The sequence below is a fragment of the Oryx dammah genome, unplaced genomic scaffold, assembly GCF_014754425.2.
Source record: "Oryx dammah isolate SB20612 unplaced genomic scaffold, SCBI_Odam_1.1 HiC_scaffold_5, whole genome shotgun sequence".
In the NCBI taxonomy this organism is placed as follows: Eukaryota; Metazoa; Chordata; class Mammalia; order Artiodactyla; family Bovidae; genus Oryx; species Oryx dammah.
Window position 1 is genome coordinate 80,765,888 of NW_024070189.1, and position 26,747 is coordinate 80,792,634.

The window sequence follows — 26,747 nt, forward strand, 5'->3', positions numbered from 1 at the left end:
AGCCAAGTAGCTTGATATTATTTCTCTCCATCTTTGGGTTTGCCAGAACAGCACAGGAGATAGCAAATGGCACACAGTGAGATGAAAGGATGGAGATTAACAGAGGACTGCTTTTCAATCAGATAAGGCAAGAGGATGCACAGCTGATAGCCTGATTTCTATTATGAGAAAAAACACACCCAGCGTTGTTCTCATTGTGCTCAAAATCTCAGAGGAAAATCACTTTCATAAAAATAGGCTGTATCTCAAATGCTCTTCCTAATTCAAGTTCAGGAAAAAAAGATTCACTTCTCCCACTTACACAGAAGGGACTAAGAAAATGGGATTGGATTCCTCCTCCCCCCCTCATCATTCATTCCCTCTCCTTAAAAAAAAAAAACCTTGTTAAAGGGAGAAAGTATGCATCTGAAAAGAAAAACACAAGGAGGAGACCCAGTGCCATTACTTTGGAGAGCTGAGAGGTGGAGAATGAAAAAGCCATTGGTCTCAGTTTTACTGCCACAATGGCCTTTTATGAGAGGGATTAGACACGCCAGGAGCTGGCGCAGCATTCATTGGTGCCCGACGACAATCTGGAAGAAGGACGATAAAAATCAGTTTGTCGTAAGGTTAAATCGCCAAAGACTTCCTAGATTGGCTTTTCAGATTGTTTCCCTTCGGAAAGAAGATGAAAAAAAGAAAGAAATATGGGTGAAAGGCTGGGTTTTTTTCTCTCCCTTTTCTTCCCCCTCAGTGCAAGATGTAGCATTCAGAAAACATGTTGAGCGAGCTGAAGCATTAAAAAGATCAGTCTTTGGCTGGTGAATGAAAGGCTGTTGTGCGTGTGACTCACATACTAAATGGAAACCTGCCTTCAAAGCCTATTTTACTGCCTAATTATATATACACAGAATGTAGCTGTCTGTTTCAATCAAATCATAGGAAAAGGAATAAAACTCCTCTAAAGATGCAATTTTCATGGTTTGTCATAACCTTAGAAACACTGCTAATGCAAAAGGAGGAAGTACAGCTGCATGGTCCAGATAAGGCTTCAGTAATTGTTTTTCTTTTAATTATTACTTTATAAAGACATTATACCTCCTACTCCGAAGAAGGAAAATTAGTGTCCTCTGTCTCCTCTTTTTATCCCCTCCCTGCCCATTTTCACACTATGCTTGTTGATATGCATTTCAGCTGTGGCTAGAAGCCAGCGTAGCTATGGAAATAATATTTAAGTAACCACCCTCACTACAGGCTCTCAGAGGGTTCCAGTGAGGATGTCTTTTCCAAATTTATGTTTTGAATTGAGCAGAGCCTTCCAAAGCACAAAATAGAGTGCCAAGGATCAAGATAACACGCTCAGACCCAAACAATTGTGTGAACTTGGCTTTCATGGAAATAGTTTCTATTCATAATATGAATACATTTATTCTTTTAAATTATGAATTGCACGAGCATTTCTACTCTTGTCATCCCTGCTAAAGATGACGTAATAAAATACACAAAAGACATTTTTCTCTCTAACATTTTATACATACAGACCTTTTTTGTATGATAACCCGAAACTGTAAAGTTTAATAAGCCATTACTAATTTACATATTTTCATAGATTCAAATCATTAAAATGCAATGATATTTTAATGGCTTAATATATATCTAATTGCAAATTAAAACTTTTTAACACTGGAGATGGCACTGAACATACTACCACGGGGTTCCAAGTACCTAATTCAGACAGCATTGGTAGCTACTAATATTTCTGAGGGAAACATAAAGTGTATCACTGGGTGAGTAAATTGATTATCTTATAATGTGCATGTTTTTAAAAAGTCATCATTTTTACTACACCTACCCCTCTTCTCCTTAATCTCTTCCAGCCTATTCCCTGTTCTGTCTCAAGCCCTATTAAATTTGGAACCTGTTGTATTAATCCATAGAATAAACAACTCAATTAAGAATTATATGATAATTAAGTAGGTATGATCATTAAGCTACTCTCAATGACTCTTAGAAATCCTGGGGCATAAGAAATATGGAGAAAATCACAAACAGGCAAGAACTAAATGAGACTTATGTTCTAGAAATTACTGCCTACATTCCAAATTCCAAAATGGGATTTGAGACCTATTGAAAACAAATGTGCACAAACGTTCATTGCAGCACTATTCGCAATAGCCAAAAGGCAGAACAAACCCAAATACCCTTCAGCAGATGAATGGGCAAACAGATACACAGACACACACTCACACACAGGAGTATTACTCAGCTACAATAAAGAACAAAAGATTGATATATGTTACAGTGTGAATGAGCCTTGAAAACATGCTAAGTGGAAGAAGTTAGACACAAAAGGTCACATAATATATGACTCCATTTATATGAAATATACAGGACAGATAATTTCATAAACACAGCAAATTGGTGGTTGTAAGCAAGAGCTGACCCTACTCATGGACATCACCAGATAGTCGATACCAAAATCAGATTGATTATATTCTTTGCAGCCAAAGATGGAGAAGCACCATACAGTCAGCAAAAACAAGACCTAGAACTGACTGTGGCTCAGATCATCAGCTTCTTATAGCAAAATTCAGGCTTAAACTAAAGAAAGTGGGGAAAACCACTAGGCCATTCAGGTATGACCTAAATCAAATCCCTTATGATTATACAATGGATGTGACAAATAGATTCAAGGGATTAGATCTGATAGAGCGCCTGAAGAACTATGGATGCAAGTTCATAACATTGTACAAGAGGTAGTGATCAAAACCATCCTAAAGAAAAACAAATGCAAGAAGGCAAAATGGTTGTCTGAGGAGGCCTCACAAATAACTGAGGGAAAAAAAAGAAGTGAAAGGAAAAGGAGAAAGGGAAAGATATACCCAATTGAATGCAGAGTTCCAGAGAATAGCAAAGAGAGATAAGAAAGCCTTCTTAAGAGAACAATGCAAAGAAATAGAGGAAAATAACAGAATGGGAAAGACTAAAGATCTCTTCAAGAAAATTAGAGATACCAAGGAAACATTTCATGTAAAGATGGGCACAATAAAGGACAGAAATGGCAAGGACTTAACAGAAGCAGAACAGATTAAGAAGAGGTGGCAGGAATACACAGAAGAACTGTACAAAAAAGATCTTAATGATTTGAGTAACCATGATTGTGAGATCACTCACCTAGACCCAGATATCCTGGAGTGCGAAGTCAAGTGGGCCTTAGGAAGCATTTCTATGAACAAAGCTAGTGGAGGTGATGGAATTCCAGTGGAGCTATTTCAAATTCTAAAAGATGATGCTGTGAAAGTGCTGCACTCAATATGCCAGCAAATTTGGAAAACTGAGCAATGGCCACAGGACTGGAAAAGGTCAGTTTTCATTCCAATCCCAAAGAAGGGCAATGCCAAAGAATGTTCAAACTACCATGCAATTGTGCTCATTTCACATGCTAGCAAGGTAATGCTCAAAATCCTTCAAGCCTGGATTCAGCAGAACGTGAACCAAGAACTTCCAGATATACAAGCTGGATTTAGAAAAGGCAGAGGAACTAGAGGTCAAATTGCCAACATCTGTTGGATCATTGAAAAAGCAAGAGAGTTCCAGAAAAACATCTACTTCTGCTTCATTGACTATGCCAAAGTCTTTGATTGTGTGGGTCACAATGAACTGTGGAAAGTTCTTAATAAGATGGAAATACCAGACCACCTTACCTGCCTCCTGAGAAACCTGTATGCAGGTCAAGAAGCAACAGTTAGAACTAGAGATGGAACTGGTTCAAAATTAGGAAAGGAGTACATCAAGGCTAAAAAGCAAAGATGTCCCTTTGCTGATAAAGGTCCATATCGTCAAGGCTTATGCTTTTTCCAGTAGTCATGTAGGGATGTGAGAGCTGGACCATAAAGAAGGCAGAATGCCAAAGAGTTGATGCTTTCGAACTGTGATGCTGGAGAAGACTTCTAAGAATCCCTTGGACAGCAAGAAGATCAAACAAGTCAATCTTAAAAGAAATCAACCCTGAACGCTCATTGGAAGGACTGATGCTGAAGCTCCAACACTTTGGCCACCTGATGCAAAGAGGCAACTCATTGGAAAGACCCTGATGCTGGAGAAAAGTGAAGGCAGAAGGAGAAGGGGACATCAGAGGATGAGATGGTTGGATGGTATCACCAAATCAATGGACATGAACTTGGGCAAACTCCAGGAGATCATGAGGGACAGGAAAGCCTGGCAAGCTGCAGTCCATGGGGTCACAAATGGTCGGACATGACTTCGCGAATGAACAACAACAAAAGGCTATATTTTGTCACCCTGCTTGTTTAACTTATAAGCAGAGTACATTATACTGTTCATGCTGGGAGAAATATCAACAATCTCAGATATGAAGACGATAACCACCCTAATGGCAGAAAGTGAAAAGGAACTAAAGAACTTCTTGATGAAGGTGAAAGAGGAGAGTCAAAAGCCAGCTTAAAATTTAACAGTCAAAATACTAAGATCAGGGCATCTGGTCCTATCACTTTACGGCAAATAGATAGGGAAAAAATGGAAACAGATTTTATTTTCTTGGGCTCCAAAATCATTGTGGACAGTGACTGCAGTCATGAAATTAAGACACTTGCTCCTTGGACGGAAAGTTATGACAAATCTAGACAGCATATTAAAAAGCAGAGACATCACTTTGCCAACAAAGGTCCATACAGTCAAGCTATGGTTTTTTCCACTTGTTGTGGTTCAGTTGCCCAGTTATGTCTGACTCTTTGTGACCCCATGAACTGCAGCATGGCAGATTTCCCTGTCTCTCACCATCTCCCAAAGTTTGCCCAAGTTCTTGTCCATTGCATGGGTGATGCTATCCAACCATCTCATCCTCTGATGCCCTCTTCTCCTTCTGCCCTCAATCTTTCCCAGCATTAGGGACTTTTCCAGTGAATCAGTTATTTGTATCAGATGACCAAAACATTGGAGTTTCAGCTTCAGTATCAGTCCTTCCAACAAGTAAGTATTCAGGGTTGATTTCCCTCAAGATTGACTACTTTGATGTCTTTGTGGTCCAACAAACTCTCAGGAGTCTTCTCCAGCATTACAGTTCAAATGCGTCAATTCTTTGACATTCCGCCTTCTTTACTGTCCGCCTTCTTTACTGTCCAAGGCTCACATCCATACATGGCCACTGGGAAGACCATAGCCTTGGCTATACGGACCTTTATTGGCAGAGTAATGTCTCTGTTCTTCAACACAGTCTAGGTTTGTCATAGCTTTTCTACTAAGAAGCTTTTTTCCGGCCAAGAAGGTTTTTCCAGTATTTATGTATAAATGTGAGATTTGGACCATAAAGAAGGCTAAGTGCTGAAGAATTTAGGCTTTCAAACTGTGGTTCTGGAGAAGACTCTTGAGAGTCCCTTGGACAGCAAGGAGATTAAACCAGTCAATCCCAAAGGAAATCACCCTTGAATATTCATTGGAAGGGCTGATGCCGAAGCTAAAGCTCCAATACTTTGGCCACCTGATGTGAAGAGCCAACTGGGAAAAGACCCTGATGCTATGAAAGACTGAGGGCAGTAAGAGCAGAGGGCAACAGAGGATGAGATGGTTGGAACTTATCACCGACTCAATGGAAATGAGTTTGAGCAAACTCTGGGAGATAGTGAAGGATAGGGAAGTCTGGTGTGCTAAAGTCCATGGAGTCAGATGGAATGCATAATCAGATCATAAAACAAGAAAATGAACAAATGAAGCAGATAATATTAAATAGTAATCATTCTCTAAAGAAATTCAGACTTGTCATTCAATTTTTGCATGATGTATCAGAAACACTCCATTGTTATATGAAATAAATATCAACCAAGGCCTCAATCAGCCATTTAGAACCCTCCATAATGGGATCTGAATTTACTTTATCCCATAATTTTCCATTTCTATACCCTAATGATCTAACAAAGAGGAGGAAATAAACTTAGTTTTCACAATACTGTTATATTCCATATATTATTATTTCCATTTCACAGTGAAGAAAATGGGGTTTGTTTGCAAGGTGGCCATAATAATTTCTCCCATTCACATACTCATGCTTTTCTGCAAAATAAATTTCTCCCATTCACAGACTCATGACTTTGCCTTTCTTCCCAACAAGAGGTAAGGTTCATTTCTCTACTCTTTGAATTTGGGCTTGGCCATGAGACTTTCTTTGGCAAATGGAACATGACAAACACGAGCAGAGGTTTGCAAGTGCTTGTACATAAGCTTGCTTTCTCTGGGTGGTGGTTACAACCCTGAGTCCACTGCGTGGATAAGTGTAAGCTAGCCTGCTAGAATGACAATGGGGCTGAGAAAGGAGGTGCCCCAGAAGAATGTGTAGATGAGACCATCTGAGACTAGGCAGCCCCATGTCTGACTTAACTGAATGGGTGACCCCCAAGAGAGACCAAAAAGAACTCTCTCGTGGAACCTGGTCCAAATTTCTGACTCATCCAATAATAAGCAAAAAAAAAAAAAAGGTGCTATTACTTCTAGCCTACTAAATTTTGGACTGCTTTGTTACACAGCGATAAATTAATGATTGCTAGAGAGAGGTTCAGAGAATTGTTCAACACCTCACAGGAAGTAGTGTTGGAGCTGGGGTTCCAATTCAGGTCTGCTAACTGCACCATCTATTCACTTGCCAGTATGTACACTAATTCTCCCAAAGTGTCCCAAGAGAACTATTGGCAAGGTTAAACTATATGTGAGTGAAAAAGGTATGATCACACACTTAGCAACAATCCAAACTTAGGGAGAACAGTTCTCTCAGAGGAACCAGATATGTGGCAAGGCAGTTTGCTTATTAAATTGAGCAATGTCTTATAAAGTCCTTAGCCAAAAAATAGGTTTGCCCTAGATTTGGAAAAAGTCTTTGACCCACTTTTTTCAGTTTCTAGAAATGCAATACCTTTTTTCAGAAGTCTGTTTCCACCCTTTTAAAGACACCTCCAGATAATCACGTAAGACTTAGGCTGAAGAGTAGTCCCAGCCCTTCTGCTCTTGGACTGCTGTGTAGGATTCCTCTGCAGTAGCTAGAATGGTAACACAGAGGGGCAGGAAGAATGGTGAGCTCTGGAATCATGATCACAGATCACCATGCATTTAGTTATTTTTGATAGGGATAAGAAAAGGAGACTTGGGAATTCCCTTGTGTAAAGTGGTTAGGACTCTGTGTTCTCACTGCTTGGGGCCCAGGTTTAATCCCTGGTCAGAGAACTATAATCCCATAAGCCACGTGGCATGGCAAGAAGAAAAGGAGGAAGAAGGAGGAGGAGGACCATATTAGGCAAAAGAGGCAGAGATTAACTCTCTGCGGCCCTAAAAGTTGGTCTGGTCCTATAGGTTGTTGAAGAACAGTCTGGAGGCATCGGCACTCATGTCTGACGGAACCTGGATCCTCTCTGAGAAGCCCAGGGTACCATGTGTTCAGTGCAAGTGTATTGAGGGGTTAGCATGTGCAAAGCACAGCAGGCATTCAGAGAAATGGGAAGCTGTGTATGTGTGTGCTGGGTGTACAGTGAACCTTGCCTTGGACACACAAGGTCTGAGTCTTTGGATGACACTTTCTATCCCTCAGTAGGTTTCTGGAAGATTACCTCATGCCAAACATTTCAGTAAATCCCTGAATGGTGTTTCTGAGTTCTACGTATAGTACTAATTTTTCCAGTGATTTCTTGATACTGGATGATAACCAATTCTTGAATTTTCAGTATTAATAAAGGTGAGGCTGAGCACAGATGAATAGTTTCAACCCTCACCTCTACCAGAAGGCAACTTGTCTGTATTTCACATTTGTTATATCCATGTTGTTAGAAAAATTTAGTCCTTGAAATATGAAACTCCATGAGCAAAAACTAAGCTCTTACCTGAAACTTCTCTCCTTATTCAACATGGGAAAGCCAGCCACCAACTCTAATGGTTTTTTGTGAGAGTAGTGGTTAACTATAAATACTAATTTTGTATTTTTATGATTTAATTTCTTTTTATGGGAATATAAAACATTTTAAAAAATAACTCTTTAATGAAAGTGTACAATGGTGACGTGGGAAGTATGTGAATCTGTCACATACAATATAAGAACATGTTTAAATATTCATATTATAAACATTTAAAGTTGCAATGGTTCAAAATAATATTAGGCTCTTATAGGAAACATTTCTTTCTAAATATGAGCCCACTAGCATCTTAAATACAGATTGCATTATATATATGTACATATACACACACATATATGCAACCAGGGGTAAAATATTTTTAACCAAATATTTGTTTTTAAATTTTCTCTCTTAGACATTATGCTGTATGCCAAGTTTACTATTTATTTAGATAGAGAAAAACATAAAAATTCCTCAAGCCTCTCATTTTTTTTTCTCAATCTGAGAACTATTACAGAACTGAGAAGTACTTTCTCTCCCAGAAACTCTTTCTTAGACTGTCTTGCCTTCTTTTCCTACTTGCTCCCCTGAGACATTCCCATCTTCCCTTATGACTTAATCTGGTGTAAGTTAATGGTCCCCAAATCAGCATATCCAGTCCCAATATCGTTCATCAATGCTATGTAGTATGTACAGCACCCTAATAAAAATCACCATTTTAATGTTTTCATGACCTTGGATGCTTTGGCTAATGACATTACCATATGCATATCCAACCCAGATGGATCCCTTGGCACCATCTTGGATTCTTTTTTCTCCATCATCCATCCTCGGCTCCCTTCAGGAACTCAGGTGACTATTCCCGTCGCATCTAGTTTCGTAATATATGTCTCTCTCCATTCTATGGCCAAACATAAGCTGTTATCACTTTCATGGATGACTGAATTCTCCTTTGTGAAGACAGTGATTCTAATTTCTTACTAATGAACCTGCCATCCAACCTGTCCTCGCCCCAAAATGTATTCAGTTTCTAACTTAATCTGATTCTTTATATTTTCCTACTTAAAATTCTTCAAAGACTTCTTATTGCTTTCAGAATGAAGCACATATTCGGAGATTTTGCAGTCTGGCTCTGACTTACTGTACGATGTCACCTTACACTGCTCCCTTCGTCTATTCCACACAAGGCTTCTGCTCCAGTCCCATTAAATGACTAATTAGTCTGGGAGCACTCACCAAGTCTCCCGCCTGGACTGCTTTGCTCACCTTTCTCCCCTTATAGAGTTAATGTCAGTAAAGTCTTTTCTGACTTCCCACCACAGTGAATCATTCCTTCCTCTGTACTCCCACAAAACTCTGCTCACACTGTGCACATCTGGTACTCATCTCCCTGGGTGGATCATGTAGTTCTTGGAGGGAGCAGAAAAGGGAGGACCATGTCTGCTCTGACTTTGCATGGACAGTTCTGAGCTGGTTGGAACTACCTGCTGGTTAGCATGTACTAAAAAATTGTTTAGTGAATGAGTCTTCATTTGGAATGCTCTGAAGGATATTAAATTTGACCTTTAAACTTCCAGAAATAGGAAGAAGGATGACTACTGATTCACAGAGATAGTATTGACCCCATGTAGCAAAAGCAAACGCGTTGTAAAGTCAAGCTGCAGTTAGCCCATTTTGCCACAGTTGCTTCTTTTTCAAGAAATGTCTAATTTGAGATCCCTTTCATGTGCTCTCCTTCCAAGGTTTAGCGTTCGTGATTAATCTTGACTTGCCTTAATACTGCTAGGAATGTGGCAATGACCTCAGCTGAACACTGCAAAGTGATTAATGTTACCTGAACTGGACCAGTATCTTTCTTTCTTTTCTGTCTTCTTTTTTTTTAAACTCTAGATTCTGAATAAACACATTCATGCAAGATTCGGTTGCAGACCTTTGCTCGATAGAAAATGTACTGTGACTCAAAGAGTAATGTTTCAGATACAATAAACAACGTTAATGGAAACAGGGCTCTTGTTAAAGAAAATGCTGTTTCAGTCTAAAGTCCCAGTGATCATAAAAGATATATGATGCAATAAACAAAATGAACCCCAGGCAGACAGGTCCCTTCTATGACTAACCACTGATTGAATTTTCCAACACTCCTGGACTTTCTGAGAGATAAACTATTCACAAAAGGTCCATGTTAAATATAAGGCTGTCATTTCTTTTTTGTTTCTAGTGAGGTCCAAGAACAGTAGAGGATCTCTGACATCTCCCCGCCAACTTCTTTTCTTTTCCATATTGGTTGTTTGTGTTTTGGAATTTTTTATGATGTGAGAAGACTGGCAAACAGTTGCTGTGATTGTCAAATGCCTTAAATCAAGAAGAGAAAATGCAATAAAACACAGTTTCCATGGTAACACATTGTAACCTAGTACCTCTGGATTATGAGCCAGCTTACATCTCTGATCATTACTTGTTGACAGGCATAAATTGAGCTTAAAAGCATTAATTTTGGAGATAAAACTGGAATGTGGAGCTAAGTTATAATAATGTTTAAACGTTTCCAAGGTAGTGGTAGCAAATGAACACTGGTTATGTCATTATTTAAATAATGTTAATAAACTTATCATAAACACTTAAAAAATCTACAAGCTTTTCTCTAAAGATGGTATAACAAATTTGTATATATCCTTGAGGTGCAAGTGGTAACTGACATGTTTTTGGTGGGGTTAAATACCTTCTCCTAAAAGAAATTAAACGGAATGATCAATGGATGGTTTAATGAAGGAATGATTCCAATATGGAAATGATTCTTTAAAATGTTGATAATAGAAAATCTCCTAAAACTATCACAGGACATAAGTATACAATGTTTCTGGATATTTCCAGTAGACATAATTTCCTCTTTTTTAAATTAAAAGAGACTCGAAATACAAATGATCCTGTTAGAATGCTTGCAAACATACTTTTTTTTTTTTACACACTTCCAAGTTCTCATCAGAAGCACTCACACTTCTGTCATATTTAAAGTTAAAAAAAAGAAAAAAATGATTGTCTTGTGTATATGGCTGCTTCCAACTGACTTCAGCAGTTACCCATCAACCAATATAATCAACCATCAAAAGATAATTTTTTTCAAGACTGCTTGTTACACTTCTAGATAATTTTTATGACAAGATAATTTCATCTGATAGGATTTAATATGATAATAAAGAATTGGTCTATTGTCTCAATATCTAATCTTGATGTAAAAGTCCACTTTATTTCCCTGTTAACTTCTGAGTCCAACTTCACTGCTATCACTTTGAAAGTAAGAGTGGGAGAAGCAAGGGAAAGACACATGGCCTTTCCTCAAGGTTTGACTTTTGCTACCTTGAGCCTCAGGCTGACACAGAGTCCAACATACCTTAGTTTCTGCTTCTCTACTGCAGGGATTAGACCCACATGGCAAGATTGTTATAAGCACTTACTGAGATGGATGCATGCAGAGAGCTTAGAACAGTGTTTGGTGTATCAGAAGTCCCCCATGAGGAAACCTTATAATCATCAGTGCCCCTCCCCCCGTAAGTATCCACCCCTCCCAGGACCCAGTACTGTTTCACATGGCAGGGGTGGGGAGTAGATGTTTGTTAAATTCAATGAGCCAATTTGTTCAACTCGGAGTTATGAGAGTTTACTATAGCTATTCTTGATAGAATATGGAACATTTTCAGGAAATTTGACTAGATTTCTTTTATTCACATGTACTATACCTTTCAGAGATTCATAAAACACCTGTGAAAAGAGTGCATGGAGTTAGGCAAGAATTCTGTCTCCCAGTGTTGCTAATTTGTAGGATTAAACCCTCGGGAACACTGCAGGGCATCATGTAACACAGACTTGTGTTTAACCTACTGACCTGGGAAGGGCATGGATTTAAGAACCCTCCATACTTTCCAGCACTGGTGCAAAAATATGCTAGTGACTTTGTTCTTCTCTGTTCTTGTTCAGCCTAGCTTTAAAGAATATAACCATTTTAAAAATGAAGAAAACATTTTTTTCCCATTCTAATTGATATCTTCACTGGATTATGTTACATGGCATTTAGTTTGTCTAAAAAATTTAAGATCTTGACCTATGCACATCCAGCTCTCAATACTACCCGGCATTCCTTTTTTTCCTTAGTCATTTCCCTATCATCTTCCTCAATATATACCCTCAAAGGTATCTATCTTTTTTAATCTGATCACAACTTAAAAAAAAAATCATAGCCAGTAACCTTGTCCTGTAGACATGAGAGAGAGAATAAAGGTTGTTATAGGTTTTTAGCCTGCTCTTTTCAACAGCCTCTGAACACATGAGAAAGTGCTGAAGCCTCATGCTAGGTTCGGGCAAAGCCATCAGTATATGTTAGTTTCCAAGTTTAAAGGAAGGAGTTTCCCAACTTAGAGCAAAATGTTTTCTAGTTCAGAGGAAGAGTATCTCTCTTTTTTCTTTCTAAAGTTAATCCTTCCACTCCTATGCTGAATTGGTTCCTAATTGTCTCCTCTGGGTCCTGGTTCTATCTGTTGTTCCTGTTTCTCGTTTTTAGGATGTTTCTCTTTTCTGATTCTTCTCCATGATGGTGTTTCTCCTCCAAATATAGTCAGCCTGCATAATTTCTATTTCAATAAAAACACTGTCATTCCATCCAGAAATTTAGGAATTAACTCTGATATGTAATTTTCCATCTCTGCCCCTCCTGTCCACATCCCGTCCACCTGTGCCAATTTTCCCTCCCTTCCCTCCTTTGTCTTCTCTGCCATCGCTCTAACTCATTCCATCAGTGCGATGGGGACCTGGGGTTGAAAAACAGTGGTACAGTGTTGCTTTGGTTTGTGCATTAGTCTTAATTTGGGATATGTTCTGACAGTTTTGGGAAATGAATACATTTAGAACATGGGGGCGCAGAGAGTTGCAAAACATTCCTTCATAATTTCATTCTCATTTTTAGGATTATTGCTATAACATTGTCACCTTCCAGACAAATAGTCTTAGAAAATATTCTCCCATTTAGGAGCTACATTTCCTTTGTGGACAGCAATGTTCCATTAAAGAAACATTATTTTCTTTATGAGACTGTGGCTATTTCATAGGCCCTTTTGCTTTTGGTGGGTGACATTGTCAGCTCAGTGAGTTTCAGTAACAAACAAGCTTAACTTCTGTAGGCTGGTACGGGGAAGCAAGAGTGGATTAGTAGCCAGCTCAGAGCTGTGGTGTTTCTGGGTGACCTAGAGCAGAGTAACTTTAAATTTGGCGTGTTTTTACTCACGCTAGAGACCTCATTTTCTAGGGAAGTACTTGCCCCAAAGGGCAGCAGGCAATAGATGAAAGGGAGCTAAGCCTCCCCAAGTCGGGTCAGCCAACTGGGTACTTCATACTTACAAGCTACTTCTAAAAAGTGTCCTAGGTCTCTTCATTATGTAAAAATGTTTGAACTTGGTCTCTGTTTTACCTGTATCACTCAAGTGCTGATCATCATGCTGTTGCTTTCTCACATTTTTCCTAAAAGGACACAATTTTCCTTTTCTAGAGACTTTTTGAAGCGTGCAATAAAGGAAAACAAGGGCCAGGGTAATAATCTGGTTTTCAGGCCAGGGACTCTCAAACTCAAAAGTCACCGTTCTGTTTTCCACCTCCAGTGCCCACTGCTGGCTTTCTAACCTTGACTTGTCCTAGGGAATACTGAACTGTCCACTGAGCACATTGGGTAAACCCTACATTTAAAGACAATACCGAATAAGACATCAGCTCTACATCTTTCATTTAACTTACATTTCTATCTTTGTTCGTCTGATGACTCTGCTACTAGTAACATCCCACTACTCTCATCATTAAACATTTCTATGAATTAAAGCTTTCTATTTAAAATTCTTTTTTAAAGGACAAGACCTCTGTGTTGTTATTTCGATAGTACCTGGAAAACAGCTGATGCTTATTGAGTGACAGTTGATTTAAACTGCCCTCAATTTATTAACTGACAAGTACATACAAACAGTGGAATAGAATAGCCAGTCAGCACAATGACATCACATTCCTTCTTTGAATAGCAATTAAAAAAAAAAAAAAGGACTCAATTTGCAGTGTCTTAACCCAGCTTTGGAAAATGGCCCCACCAGCATTATGAGGGGAAAAAAAAAAAAATGAGATGGCTGAAATTCAGATCCATCCAGATTAGGAGAAAAAAGGAAGGGTTGCTCTGCTCTCTTGCCCTTGTGCTGCCTTTCATCATTAGTAATTCTATCCCTCTCTTATCTGATCACGCAGAGACACATTATCTCACTAGCAAATGAATACACTGTGGAAAAACTCCCCAAATGCAAATGAACAGGAAGGACGTGCTGATACTGAAATTAGAGGAGCTCTTCCTCCCTCCCCCCACCACTGTCTGCAGATGGAGAAGTTATGGAGAGTCTGAATCCATTCCACCTCTACTTTATTCAAACTTTGTCAAGATAAACCTTTTATCTCATTGTTCTAATGCTATCTAGAGGAGATAATTTACATGACAGTAATTGTGTTGCTATATTTAGTAGTGTGCTCTGTGCCCACTTCTGGTAGCTTGCTTTTGTATAAAACACTGAATGGGCTTTTCAAAATTTGGAACAGTGTGTATGATACTATTAAAAACATGACAGCTAGAAAGCAATGCAATATGGGTAGTTTTGTACACTTTGTAGCTTTGGGGGAAGATCACAGGAGGAATAATAGCTCTAAAGTTCCTTTTAAACAATGTGTACTATTAGAAGGAAGCCTCACTAAGTTTTATTATTGGCTTTCTCTCCTCCCTACAAGCAAAAGAGTATTTTCATTTTTAATATATTGTGTGGAGCTACCAGAAACTTTTTTTTTTTTTAATCTGACATTGATTTATTTTTCTTCATCCCCTAGGTTAAAACAATGAAAAGAAAGAAACTATTCTGTAGGACCAAGCAATTTATGGGCAACTTTGACTGCAGAGAGGCTTAAGCAGCATTCTTTCATTTGTTCCATGGTGCTGGTTGGTTTAACCCTTTCTGCCTCATCCAAGCACACTGATCACCCTGCCAACTGGGAGGTTGCTGGCCCAGCTGCACGGTCATGTCAAAAATCCACGGGCCCTCCTTCCTGGTTTGAGACATTCCACAGTTCTCAAAGGATTTGGCCAAGATAATGCTGCCTCCTCTTTTGAGTTAACTTCTTTGAGTGTGAGGGTTACCTAGTTTCTTCAAATGTTATTTCAAGAGTGACTCTGGGATAGTATCTTGGGAGGTTATAAAGCTTGAAGGTCTAGTGTGCCCTGACCCTAACCCATCTTTCCTCCATTTTAGCTTGAAACAGAGGGTGAAGAGGGGTGCCATACGGATTCCTGGACACAGAAATTTTTGGGGGGGTCCCCCGTTTCTTGCAGGTAAGACTCTAGCCTCCATGACCTTCCCCGAGTTTAAAAGGGCAGATTAGAAGTTTCTCATCAAGGGAAAAACAGCCTTGAAACCACCTGAGGCAACCCCACCTTTAAACCATGCTATAAAACTCCTCATCAAGACCTTCATGTCCTCATCAAGTTGGGACACAAAGATCTCCAGGGCAGGATCTCTTTGTGTTTCCTTTGCCTGGCAAAGCAATAAAGCTATTTTTTTCTACTTCACCCCAAATTCTGTCTCTGAGATTTGACTTGGCTCTAGTGTACAGAGGCTGAGATTTTGGCACCAAGCTCTCAATCGTTAGTGATTTGCACAGTCATCCTAGAACCACCATGAAGTTTTCCACATTTCATGTTTTTCTTTCTCTTTCACATTTCATTTTAGTTGCTGAACTAAAAGCCTGAATTGGCATTTTCACAAATTTTCCTTTCAGAACTAGAAATAGCTATATCTCTCTTAATTCAATATATTTACAGTATAGTATTGGGTTTTTAAAAATAAATTAAAATGGAAAAAGACCTGCAAGTAATGCGAGGTGTGTGACAATTCAGTACCAGTGTGTAGCCAGCCTTGATTTGGCCTGGATGGTCAAGGATAATCACCCAAGCCATGAAGACAGCTGCTTCCACTGGTGGATGACTTTTGCTGTCCCACCAGACAAATCGCCTTGACAAATATCTTTGCCAGACACATTCTTGACATTGAAGCACATATTGTCCCCAGGAAGAGCTCCACTCAAAGCTTTGTGGTGCATTTCAACAGATTTGACTTCAGTTGAGTGGAGCAAAGGTGACTACCATGCTAGGGTTGAGAACACCAGTCACTCCACTCAGCCTGCAGGGACAATGCCAATACTCCCAACTTTGTAGCTGTCCTAGACGGGCAGAGGCAAGGGCCTGTCACTTGGATGAGTTGGTAGCAGGATGCAGTCCCAAGCCTCAAGCAGCCTGGCCCCACTGGCACTGCCGTCTTCACAGGTGACTTCACAGGCATTTAGCATTCTGTTCCAGCATGTTGTCACTATCCCAGAGGAAACTGGCATAACTGCTACTGTGTTGGTGTTGAGCCAGGTTTTCTTAATGTGGTTCTGACTTCCTTTAAAATGTCCTTGTATCACTTCAGGCCATAGAGTAGCTCAGTGGGATCCATTTTGTTAACATTAACAATTTGTTGTTTTATACCTAGTGTGGGAGCCAGAAAGGCAGACTCACAGGTCCGCCTATTCTTGGCGATCCCTGCTACAAATTTACCAACACCAGCAGCAACAATCAGGACAGCACAGTCAGACAGAGATTGCCCCAAATCATGTTTTTAATAAAGTCTCTGTGTCTTGGGGCATCAGTGATGGTCACAAAATACTTCTTGGGTTTTAATTTCCATAGGGAGGTATTAATGGTGATACCAAGCTCACCTTCAGTTTTTAGGTGAAAAAACTGATTTTAGTCTTATCTAAGACCCAGACCTCCTTCAAGGAGCCCTTTCCCTTCTCATCAGAATCCTCAAATGTTTTCTGATAGTTTCTTTCTTTTTTTTTTTTTTGTCAGCCCTACTCATTTATAGATCAGATAGTAAACTTCCCCAAATCTATGTATCCAATGATGATCATGTTGTTATGAGTCTATTCCTTTCCCATTCTGGCTTAGGTTTAGTGGTGATTTTCATGACATCTGTGTTCTGGCACCAAACCCCATGTGAAAAAGCTTTCTTCTCTCTTTTTATTTCTTTAATCCCTATTTTTCTCCTTTCGACTTTGCCTTGCTTTCTCTGTTCACATTGGTCCTTAGCCCTTAACTGAACACTTAACAGTTTCATGACCCTTAAACCACATCAAGAAAAGTCACAAAAGGCTCCTCAAAGAAGCAAGAAGAAATACTGCATTTATAAATACTGCACACAACTGAATTTCTAGGTCTCCTTCAGTTATACAATCTCAAAAAGCAGCTGAAGAAGCCATCTAATTGTTTATAACATTTGTTAGAACCCGGGATGCAGTTTGGAGGTGTGATTCTCATCTGGAATTCCCCAGGTGACTTTTGCTCACCACCCAAGCCCCGACTGAGACCCTTCCCCTGACAGCCATCAGAGAACCAGAAATCAAAATGAAATGCCATAGTTCACATGAAGCTATTTCCACTGTAGGAAAAAAAGTGTGCTTCATGGGAAACTGCATTGTCTGTACCCAGCACACCCTTCCCGTTATCTGATTCTAGCCTTCAACGTCCTTGAGCTATTTTACAACTTGTATGTTATAGGTAACTGACAGACATGCAAATGCTTCCCGGTCTGGTAGAGATTCAATTGATTTCTCTCCACTCCCCCTGGAAAATAACCAGTTTTGGTCTATTTGCATTCTCATTTCAATATTCCTGATCTTGAAATGTGTCTCTTCAGATTCTCTTGAACCTGTTACAACATTGGTCCTGTCTTTGATTAATGAGTAGAACCAAATCTTTAATATGTACTCATTTTTGTATCTGTATGAGGTTCATGATTTTACCTTTCTTTGAAATTTATCTTTTAACACCACTCTTCTCAGTCTTTTTGCATGATTCTTTTCCTACCTCTGATGGTTCTTTCAATGTAAAAATCAGGTGATAGCGATTCAGCAATTGATGGGCATAAATAATTTAATAGGCAAAATGAGCCATCATATTTTGAGGTGGGGTCTCCCAGAAAATCTGGGATGTGTGCTTGCTGAACACTCTTTCTTATAGAACCACACAGCTGGAAAGGGTCTTAGTATCATCTAGTCTCCCTCACGATAGGAATTAGGCCAACCAAAGCCCAGAAATAGGGAGATTTTTTTTTTTTTTCCCGACATTGCACAGATTTTGAGTAGTAACAAAATTGATTTTGAACCCAAGTCTGGCTAATTCCAGGCTCCAAAGCCTTTATTACTATAGTAAATCTTCTCTTCCTAAAGTGGGGCTGACAATATGAATCTGAAGCTTACTGTAAGACTTAAATGAATGTCAGAATCTAGAAAACCTAACACCAATGTCTCTGTCACTCACGGCAGGGCCTCTGTGCTTTCCCTCAATGAATGAAATGAAATGACAAAAGAAATGGCACCACTTCTGCATTTGATTGGTCGACCAGTCTCCTTAATTCACAGGCACACTCTGCATGTCATTTATCCTCCCACTGTGCTGAAGCACATAATAAATGCTTGATAAAATTTTGTTGAATAGAACTGATTGGAGCAGAGCTAGCAGAGATGCAAAGGACAAGCAGGCTTTAACTAGAGAGCTGGAAGGAGCCAGCCTGTTGTACCCTAATCCTTCTGTGAACCATGCATTCTAAAAATAACCCAACTAGGTTGGTCCAGAATAATTTATAATCTAGAACAATTATTGTAACTAAATACCCTGACCCACTTTTTGCTGGAAACTCACTGTACCTTCTGATTTACATAGGAGTATTATCAGAAACCCTTTGGAGTGAGGGACAGCCTATTTTAGGAAATGAGTAGCTGCCCTTACATTGGTTGCTTCTTTCTTCCCAGGCTGGTTTTCAGTTCAGGCAGATGATGAGGGGCAGTGTTAGCAAAAGGTGCCCTATAGCATAGATGCCTGAGAGCTCTTTAAACTGTGTGCTGACAATATTTTTATATACTCTGTCTTTCCTTCATCATCTCCCCCACCTCCCCCAACTGTTTCCTTTGCTGCTTGAGCTGTTTGGCCATGTCTGAACTGCGGCTGCTGAAGCCTTTTCTGGCAGGTTGCCCAGGGAGCAGCTCTCCTGTCGATTCCGCCTCTCTCCAGGAGTTGCCTGCCTTCAGTATAATGGGCAACATTGAAAGCCGCAAGGCGCTTGGTCGACAAGGTCAGAGTGCCTTTCATTCCTGCGATAATCAACCAGTGTAGTTCTTCCTCAGACCTGGGGAGAGAGAAGATAGAGGTCAAAAGAGCAATTACATTTCACATTGACTCCAGAAAAGGCTCGGATCACAAGACTGAAAAGCAAAACGGATTCTTGCTTCATTCTGATCCATTCTCTTTCTGGTCATCTTTGTCATGAATGCTGGCCTAAAACCATAACAAGTTTGCGCTTCATGATGTGCAAAACGCATTTTCTGCCTCCAGATGAGATCTTTCTTCTTAGACATTTAGCACTGTCAGCATATTGCAAAAGAATGCAAATGAGCTGCAGGATCTATAACCAGAGACAGTAAGCAAAGGCCATTAATTATGTTTTTAAAAAATGTTAACCCTAGCAGACTGTATAACAAGCAATTGTGCTAATTTCAATCTGTAATCAGTCCCAACATTAGCATAACTTTATTTATTTAGCATTAAGGCAACAATTTAGAGAATATAATTTAGTTGGAAATGTCAGTAATTTTGCAGTGGCAGATTGCTGTTACAAAGCCACCTCTATTTGACCTTACAGCTGCCAGGACTAATTACTTTAATTGCATTAATTGCACTGACCATTCTGGTATTTAGTGTAGTTGCTGGTACTCTTCAGCCATTGAGCAAATCAGCCTGGCTGAATTCTCAGGAAAATGGGCCAAAGTTTTCCTCTAAATTTTTTCTTTCTTTTCTACATTTTGAGAACCTAGATAATTCACAGATTATTAGTGGTCTCACTGAGATCAAGGATTTTGAGGAAAGGCTTTGAAAGGAAAAAAAAAATCTGTACTTTTTAACTTTATTGCTCTTCGCTGAGTCGATTAAAATACAGTCACTTTACTAACAAGAAGCATTTAAAAGATGGTTGTGGCGGTTAAAAATCCCTCATTTTACATTTTAGAATGAACGCCTATTAAAAATGCTGTGATCTTTGTTTCCATCTTATTAAACTGAAAACAGAGTTTTCCCTGAGATTCTACTCAACACAGATTGAAACACACAGCTATGTCCTAATTGAGGATCTATAGTCTTATGAACCTAAAGAGAGATATTTGCTCCCAACAAGGAAAGTGCCACTGGACATTTGATCACTTGCTACCGGGAACACACCTATTACTTGAAATGAGAACTCTTGGGATACCCAGTTCTTACACATGAAATTGTGGAATCTGAAATTCAGAAAGACCAGATGTCATACAATTTATCTGCCTACTCACGGCAGGTATCAGCTCTTCCTGGTTTCTTCTGGATGATCATCTAATCTTTGGCTAAACACTTTAGGTTATTTTTTCCCCCAAATAATGCAGTTGACTTTGCTCAACAACTTGGCTTGCTACACCTTTCTATTATATAATGATATATACCTATACATCATTATATAATATAAATAAGAACTATATAATATAAAATAAAGTGACAGACTTTATTTTCTTGGGCTCCAAAATCACTGGAGATGGCAACTGTGGCCATGAAATTAAAAGATGCTTGTTCCTTGGAAGAAAAACTATGAGAAATCTAGACAATATATTAAAAAGCAGAGACATTACTTTGGCAACAAAGGTCCATACAATCAAAGCTATGGTTTTTCCAGTAGTCATCTATGGATGTGAGAGTTGGACCATGAAGAAGGTTGAACACTGAAGAGTTGATGCTTTTGAACTGTGGTGTTGGAGAAGATTCTTGAGAGTCCCTTGGACTGTAAAGAGATCAAACCAGTCAGTTCTAAAGGAAATCAGTCCTGAATATTCACTGGAAGCACTGATGCTGAAGCTCCAATACTTTGGCCACCTGATGAGAAGAGCTAACTCATTAGAAAAGACCTTGATGCTGGGAAAGATTGAAGGCATGAGAAGGCGGTGACAGAGAATGAGATGGTTGGATGGCATCACTGGCTCAATGGACATGAGTTTGAACAAGCTCCGGGAGATGGTGAAGGACAGGGAAGCCTGGTATGCTGCAGTCCATGGGGTCACAAAGAATTGGCCATGACTGAGCAACTCAACAACAATACCTGTTTAGTGATACTAGTAGCCAATATGTATTGAGTGACTGCTACGTTCTAGGCACTGTTTTAGACCCTTGACATGTGTTTATTCATTTAATCCTCTCAACAGTCCTATGCAATATGTTATTGTTGCTGTTATCCATGGCAGAGCCAGGATTTAAATCCAGATATTTATGTCTGGAGCCTCTAAGCTTGACCTTGACGCTAGATTAATTCAGAAATGAAGCAAATTCTTCCTCTGAGGCCACGCAGAATTGATAAACAGCTTTCCTCCTAAATTGGTGGCTCCTGGCTTGCTGTCTCTGATTCTTCATATGACAGAGCTTCAGTTTGGCAATATTCCTCTTTAAAGTGAGACAGCCCGATCTAATTGAAGTCTTAACACTCCCAATGCATGCAATACTTCTTCAGGCTAAGATATACTGTCTGCAGGCTTTCAGCCCATATGTCATGTCCTTGGGGAAGCTTTCCTTGACCCCTTGTCTGCCGTAGGAAGCCTTATTATGAGGCTCTGGTGGGACCACAAAGCTTTCTTTCTTAGAATTAACACTCTTCAATTCAATAATTAATAGCCCCAAACTGACACAATATTGTAAATCAACTATACTTGTCAATCAACTATAAGATACATTAAAATATTAAAAAAATAATAATCCATATACTTTGCCTTTAATAACACAAGGAGGAGTGGTACCGTCCATTTTTAATAGTTTTACTATTAACTGTTCAATCCCACACAAAAGCACAAAGAAATTCACAAAAAACCTTGATTCAGTTAGGTTTGAGCTGTATATCCCAATTACATGGTGTCCATGGAACAAAATACATGAATGACTCCAATACTTTTTTTTCCCCCAATTCCTCTCCAGCTACTCAACAGATGCGGAGCCCTCATTCTGGGTTTTCTGATAGGTAATAAACCCTTTGGACTTTATCCTTTCCTCCACGTCCACTTTAGATCCAGCTACTTCAATGTATGATTCTGGAAAATCTGCATTCTCCCTGTATTAAACATACCCCAACTTTCTGCCTCTAGGACTAGGTTCTTGTGATTGCTCTCCACCCACATTCTCCTCTCTCCTCATTCTGTTTGCTTTTTTCACAGAAGACCTGTGAAATCCTCAAGCAGCTAATCCACATCTTTTCTAGAGCATCCGCAGTGGGTTATTCCATCACGTGTCTCTCAGCCTCTCTCCACTAGACCTCCTTTCTCTGACCCTCGCGCTGCCTCCCTTCAGTTCATCATCTCTGGGAGGCACATTGCAGCAGTGGCCCAGCTTCTGGCTGACCTCATCTCTGGGATCCTTCACATGGCTGCATTTCCTGCGGAAAATCATTCAGGGGCTCCCTGCTTGGCATTTAACACGTTTTGTTTTCAGTCCTCAGGCACATCTGCCAGGCATCTTTACATTTTCAGTCTGAAGGTCATTCTTCTGGTAGAGAAGATAGAGCAAAATAGGAGCTGAGTAATTCTATTTTCTCTTTGTCTTGTTAACATTACATCATAATCTCTTAGAAATGTGACTAACAGTTCCATGTTCTCCTTTGCTCCTTACACATTGCGGACAGTAATTTTTTGTTATCTTTTTCTTCCCCTAATGAAATTGACCTTATTTTTTACTTTATTCTTTATGACACTTTTCTTCTAGGTTTGTGCTATTGCATTGCTTTTGTTCCTGGCTACAAGGTCTTTGATCTTTCAAACATGCTTTTAAAAATCTGAGCTCTGTGCCACCATAATTGATTTCTATAGTTTTTCTTTCATATTCGACTTATTTTTTTTATTACAGTTAGATTATAGTTATAATTTTATTTTCTACTCCTTCTGGACCTATCTATACCCTTTTAGAAAACCTCTGGTCATGAGACCAAGCATATATGTTTTTTGAACTTTTTGAAATTTGCTTTTCCGTAGTCTTGGATGCCTGTCAGACGTGATGAACATTCCTGGCTTTTGCTCATTTGAATTCTGAAAAGCTCTCATTTTCTCCAAAGGTTCGCAACACTTCATTCTAAATCTGCCCTATCTGGAAGATCAGAACCAAATTTAGAGGAACTACACCCTGCAGATCCAAGCTGACAATCTACACCTCTTGATCCCCTAAGTGGAAGACCCTTGTTCCCAGAGGCAGAGAAACTCCCCAAATCCCACCCTGCCTGATGATGGTGAGTGATCCTACCAAGCTTTGGCTCCTGTGCACAGGCTCTGGGAGAGAATGACAGAGGAGCAGGAGTGGTAGCAGCCTCAGGGGAGACACACAGCCTCCACAGGAGGGGAAGTCACCAGGTCAATCCCTCATCTAAAGCCACTGAGCTCTATCATCCTTTACTCAGAGGTGTGCCTCTGCAGGTACGAAGTGTAGATGGTAAAGCAGAAGTGGTAAGGAATCTAAGGTAGGGGAAATGGAAAACAGAGCAGAGTTGGGGAGGTGGGGAGTAACAGCTGTTGAAACTCCACTGTGTGCCACTGTGCTAGGCACTTACAGACAGCTGTCATTTATTCCTCCCAGTACCTCCCAGTACATTTATACATGTGGAAAATGAAACGCATTAAAAAAATGACTGTCTTCTCTAAGTCATAGGGCAGGGAATGCAGAAGCCAGGAATTAAACCTAGATCTGAGGATGAGAGGATAATACAACAAAACTAAAAACAGAAAATTAACAATTTATTGCCTATATATATTAAAAAGTAATATCCTTATAAAGGAGATATATGTACAAATCAATGTCTATTACAGTAAACTTCAAGAAAAATATCTACTTTGTTGCACATTAGTAATAATTTTGATGGATAGAACTTGAATTTTTATTATATCCACTTTCTTGAAAAATGTAACCTTTATTTCAATATTTTTCCTAGGCAGAGGTTTCTTTTTTGCTTGTTGTTTGTTTTAGTTCTAAAGTCTACTGGTGAAATTTCTTGTCAAAAGGAAAATGAAATTACACCACAGTGTTGGTCTCATAATTTGTAGTCCTTAAAGGAACATCAGCTACATATATAAATGTTCTTTGAAAAGTGTCTTTCAGATGTTAATGGAAGAATTGATTTTCACCTCTGTCTCTTTTATGACATCTATTTACCACGCTGCCTCATCTCCATCCTGTGCTCTGCTCTCTCAAGTATCAGTGTCAGAGAAGAGGGCTAAACCCAAGGTGACTAAGCAGGTGTCAAGCCAGTTGCAGAAACAGAGACAAGACTTAACGAATGGCACAGGTCTTCTAAGTCAATGGACCCTGTCTCCCCTAATTTCATTATCAATTCACCACAAGAACCTGACAGAGTCAGTATGTTAAGGCAAATTCAAAAGCTCAAGAATGAAAGGGGGAAAAAAAATCCAATCTCAGAGTCAGGTAGAAACATCATATTTCAGAGAAAAATCTTTAGTATTGATTTATAGCTACAGACTCTAGTCTAATGGTTTCCTCTTTAAATTAAGACTATGAATGATTTCCCATCCTGAAATTAATAATCCAAAAGCTGCACAGATTCAAAAAAGGCACTGACTGTCATACTTCACCCAGGGAGTACCAATAAGTGGATGCCCAGCCGGTTCCCATCAGCGACTGTGGTTGCTGACACGCTATGGCATCTTGAGAGTCATACGCATACTTAGGTTGCCAAGAGGCCATAATTTGAGATGGAACATCCTCTTTGTTGAGGCTTCTGTACATGCAATCCAACTGCTCTCTGATAAACACAGTTGTCTGGGAGAGAAGTTCCTGCCTAAGTAGTTTAGAGACTTGTGTTCGTGGGAGAGGTGACACAGACCCCACGTGGAGACAAGTCAGGCAGTCTCAGGCCTGTGCAAGGCATCGAAAGTTCCAGAGGAAACCCTGTCTCCCAGGTTAGCCACAGTGACTTGAAACAGAATTGAAACCAGAAAAAAAGGAAACAGTTGTTTGTGGGGAACAGGAAATGTATATTAAGAGGAAACTGACAGAGAGTCATTTTTGGTACTGAGAATTTTAATTTACCCTGTGCTATTGCATATACTTTGTAAATGAACATTTTAAGATTCAGAAACCTTCTCATTTGTTCCCTAAAAGAAAAAAAGAGCAGCTTATATTCCTAGTTAATTACCTGTGTTTTTAGTAAATGGATTGTATCAAACTATCAGAGTTTTTTGCAGCTACTTTGGAATTCGTTTTTGGGTGTAGGTCTACCAGTTTCATTGTGCATACATTAAAGAAATTTAAATTTTAAAATGCATGCTCCTTCAGCCTTCTGTATATATCTGTTATGGCATCTTTCTGTTTGAATTGTAATGAGTCATTCATGTTGTCTTGACCACCAGACTATTCCTGGTGGGATCACAAAGTCCCCAGCATCTGCAACAGGGTTCCTCCAATAGAGAAGACATACAGTAGATATTGTCTGGGGCTTAATATTAAATAACACAACGTAATCAATTTGCAGAATAGTTACAAGAATTAAATGAGATAACATAAAAATCTAATATGTTTCTAAATCACAATAGGAACTCAACAGTTAATTCTCTACCCCCTTCTTGGGACTAAAGAAAAAATATTTTAATTTTTAAACCACTGTAGAATACTAAATACTAATTTCCACTTAATAAGAAATATGTACTCTTTAGAACTCATTTAGCTCATAAAAATAACCATATTTTGCATATTTAGAAATTTAAGGCCCATGTGGATGGATGGGAACAGAAAACACTGGGAAACAAAGTTTGGCTTCCTTCCTAACAGTGCTTCATGAGGAAAATGGCCTCAGCAAACTGATGGTCTCCATTTTCGTACAATCTCTTATCAGTTCCTGGAACTCATTTGGATCTTTTGTCCATCTTGGATGAACCCTTAGGCCCCAAGTCAGTATTTCCTCAGACTGAGTCACTCATTGTTCTGCACAAATCTTGTGGGTGAGACATCTTCTGGACTCTCCTACCCCAGAATTACTTGGCATTTGCATCTTGCAAACAGACAAGCTCTTTGCTCGAAAGCTGGGCTGCTGAGGAATAGCTTCACAGGTGTTAAATGGAGAGGGAAGCTCTGTGGAAGACAGTACAGTTAAGGATGGAGGGAGGGATGGGCCCTGTGCACTGAAAAGGTTTTTAGCCAGTTGTTAAGGACAAGCTACGACTTTGGCCTTCTAGGAAGAACAATTTCCCATATATAGTATAAATCAATATTTGCCAGACCATTTATGCTGGTTAAAAAATATCCTGTATGAAGCAAAGGTGAAAGAGAGTAATTCCTATGTCCACAAGTCGTCTGGTTTATTCTTGTGAAAATGACCATTAGGCTACACTGAACTGCCTCTACGGTTGGTTTCCATCAGACCATTTACTGTCGTTCGCTTGCTAAGTTGTGTCTAACTCTTTGTGACCCCATGTACTGCAGCACTTCAGGCTCCTTTGTCTTCCACTATTTCCTAGAGTTTGCTTAAATTCAGGTCCACTGTGTTAGTGATGCTATCTAACCATCTCTTCCTCTGTGGCCCCCTTCTCCTTTTGTCTTCACTCTTTCCCAGCATCAGGGTCTTTTCCTGATGAGGAAAAGAGTCAGCTCTTCACATCAGCTGGCCAAAGTATTGGAGCTTCAGCTTCATTAGCAGTCCTTCTAGTGAATATTCAGGGTTACTTTCTTTTAGGATT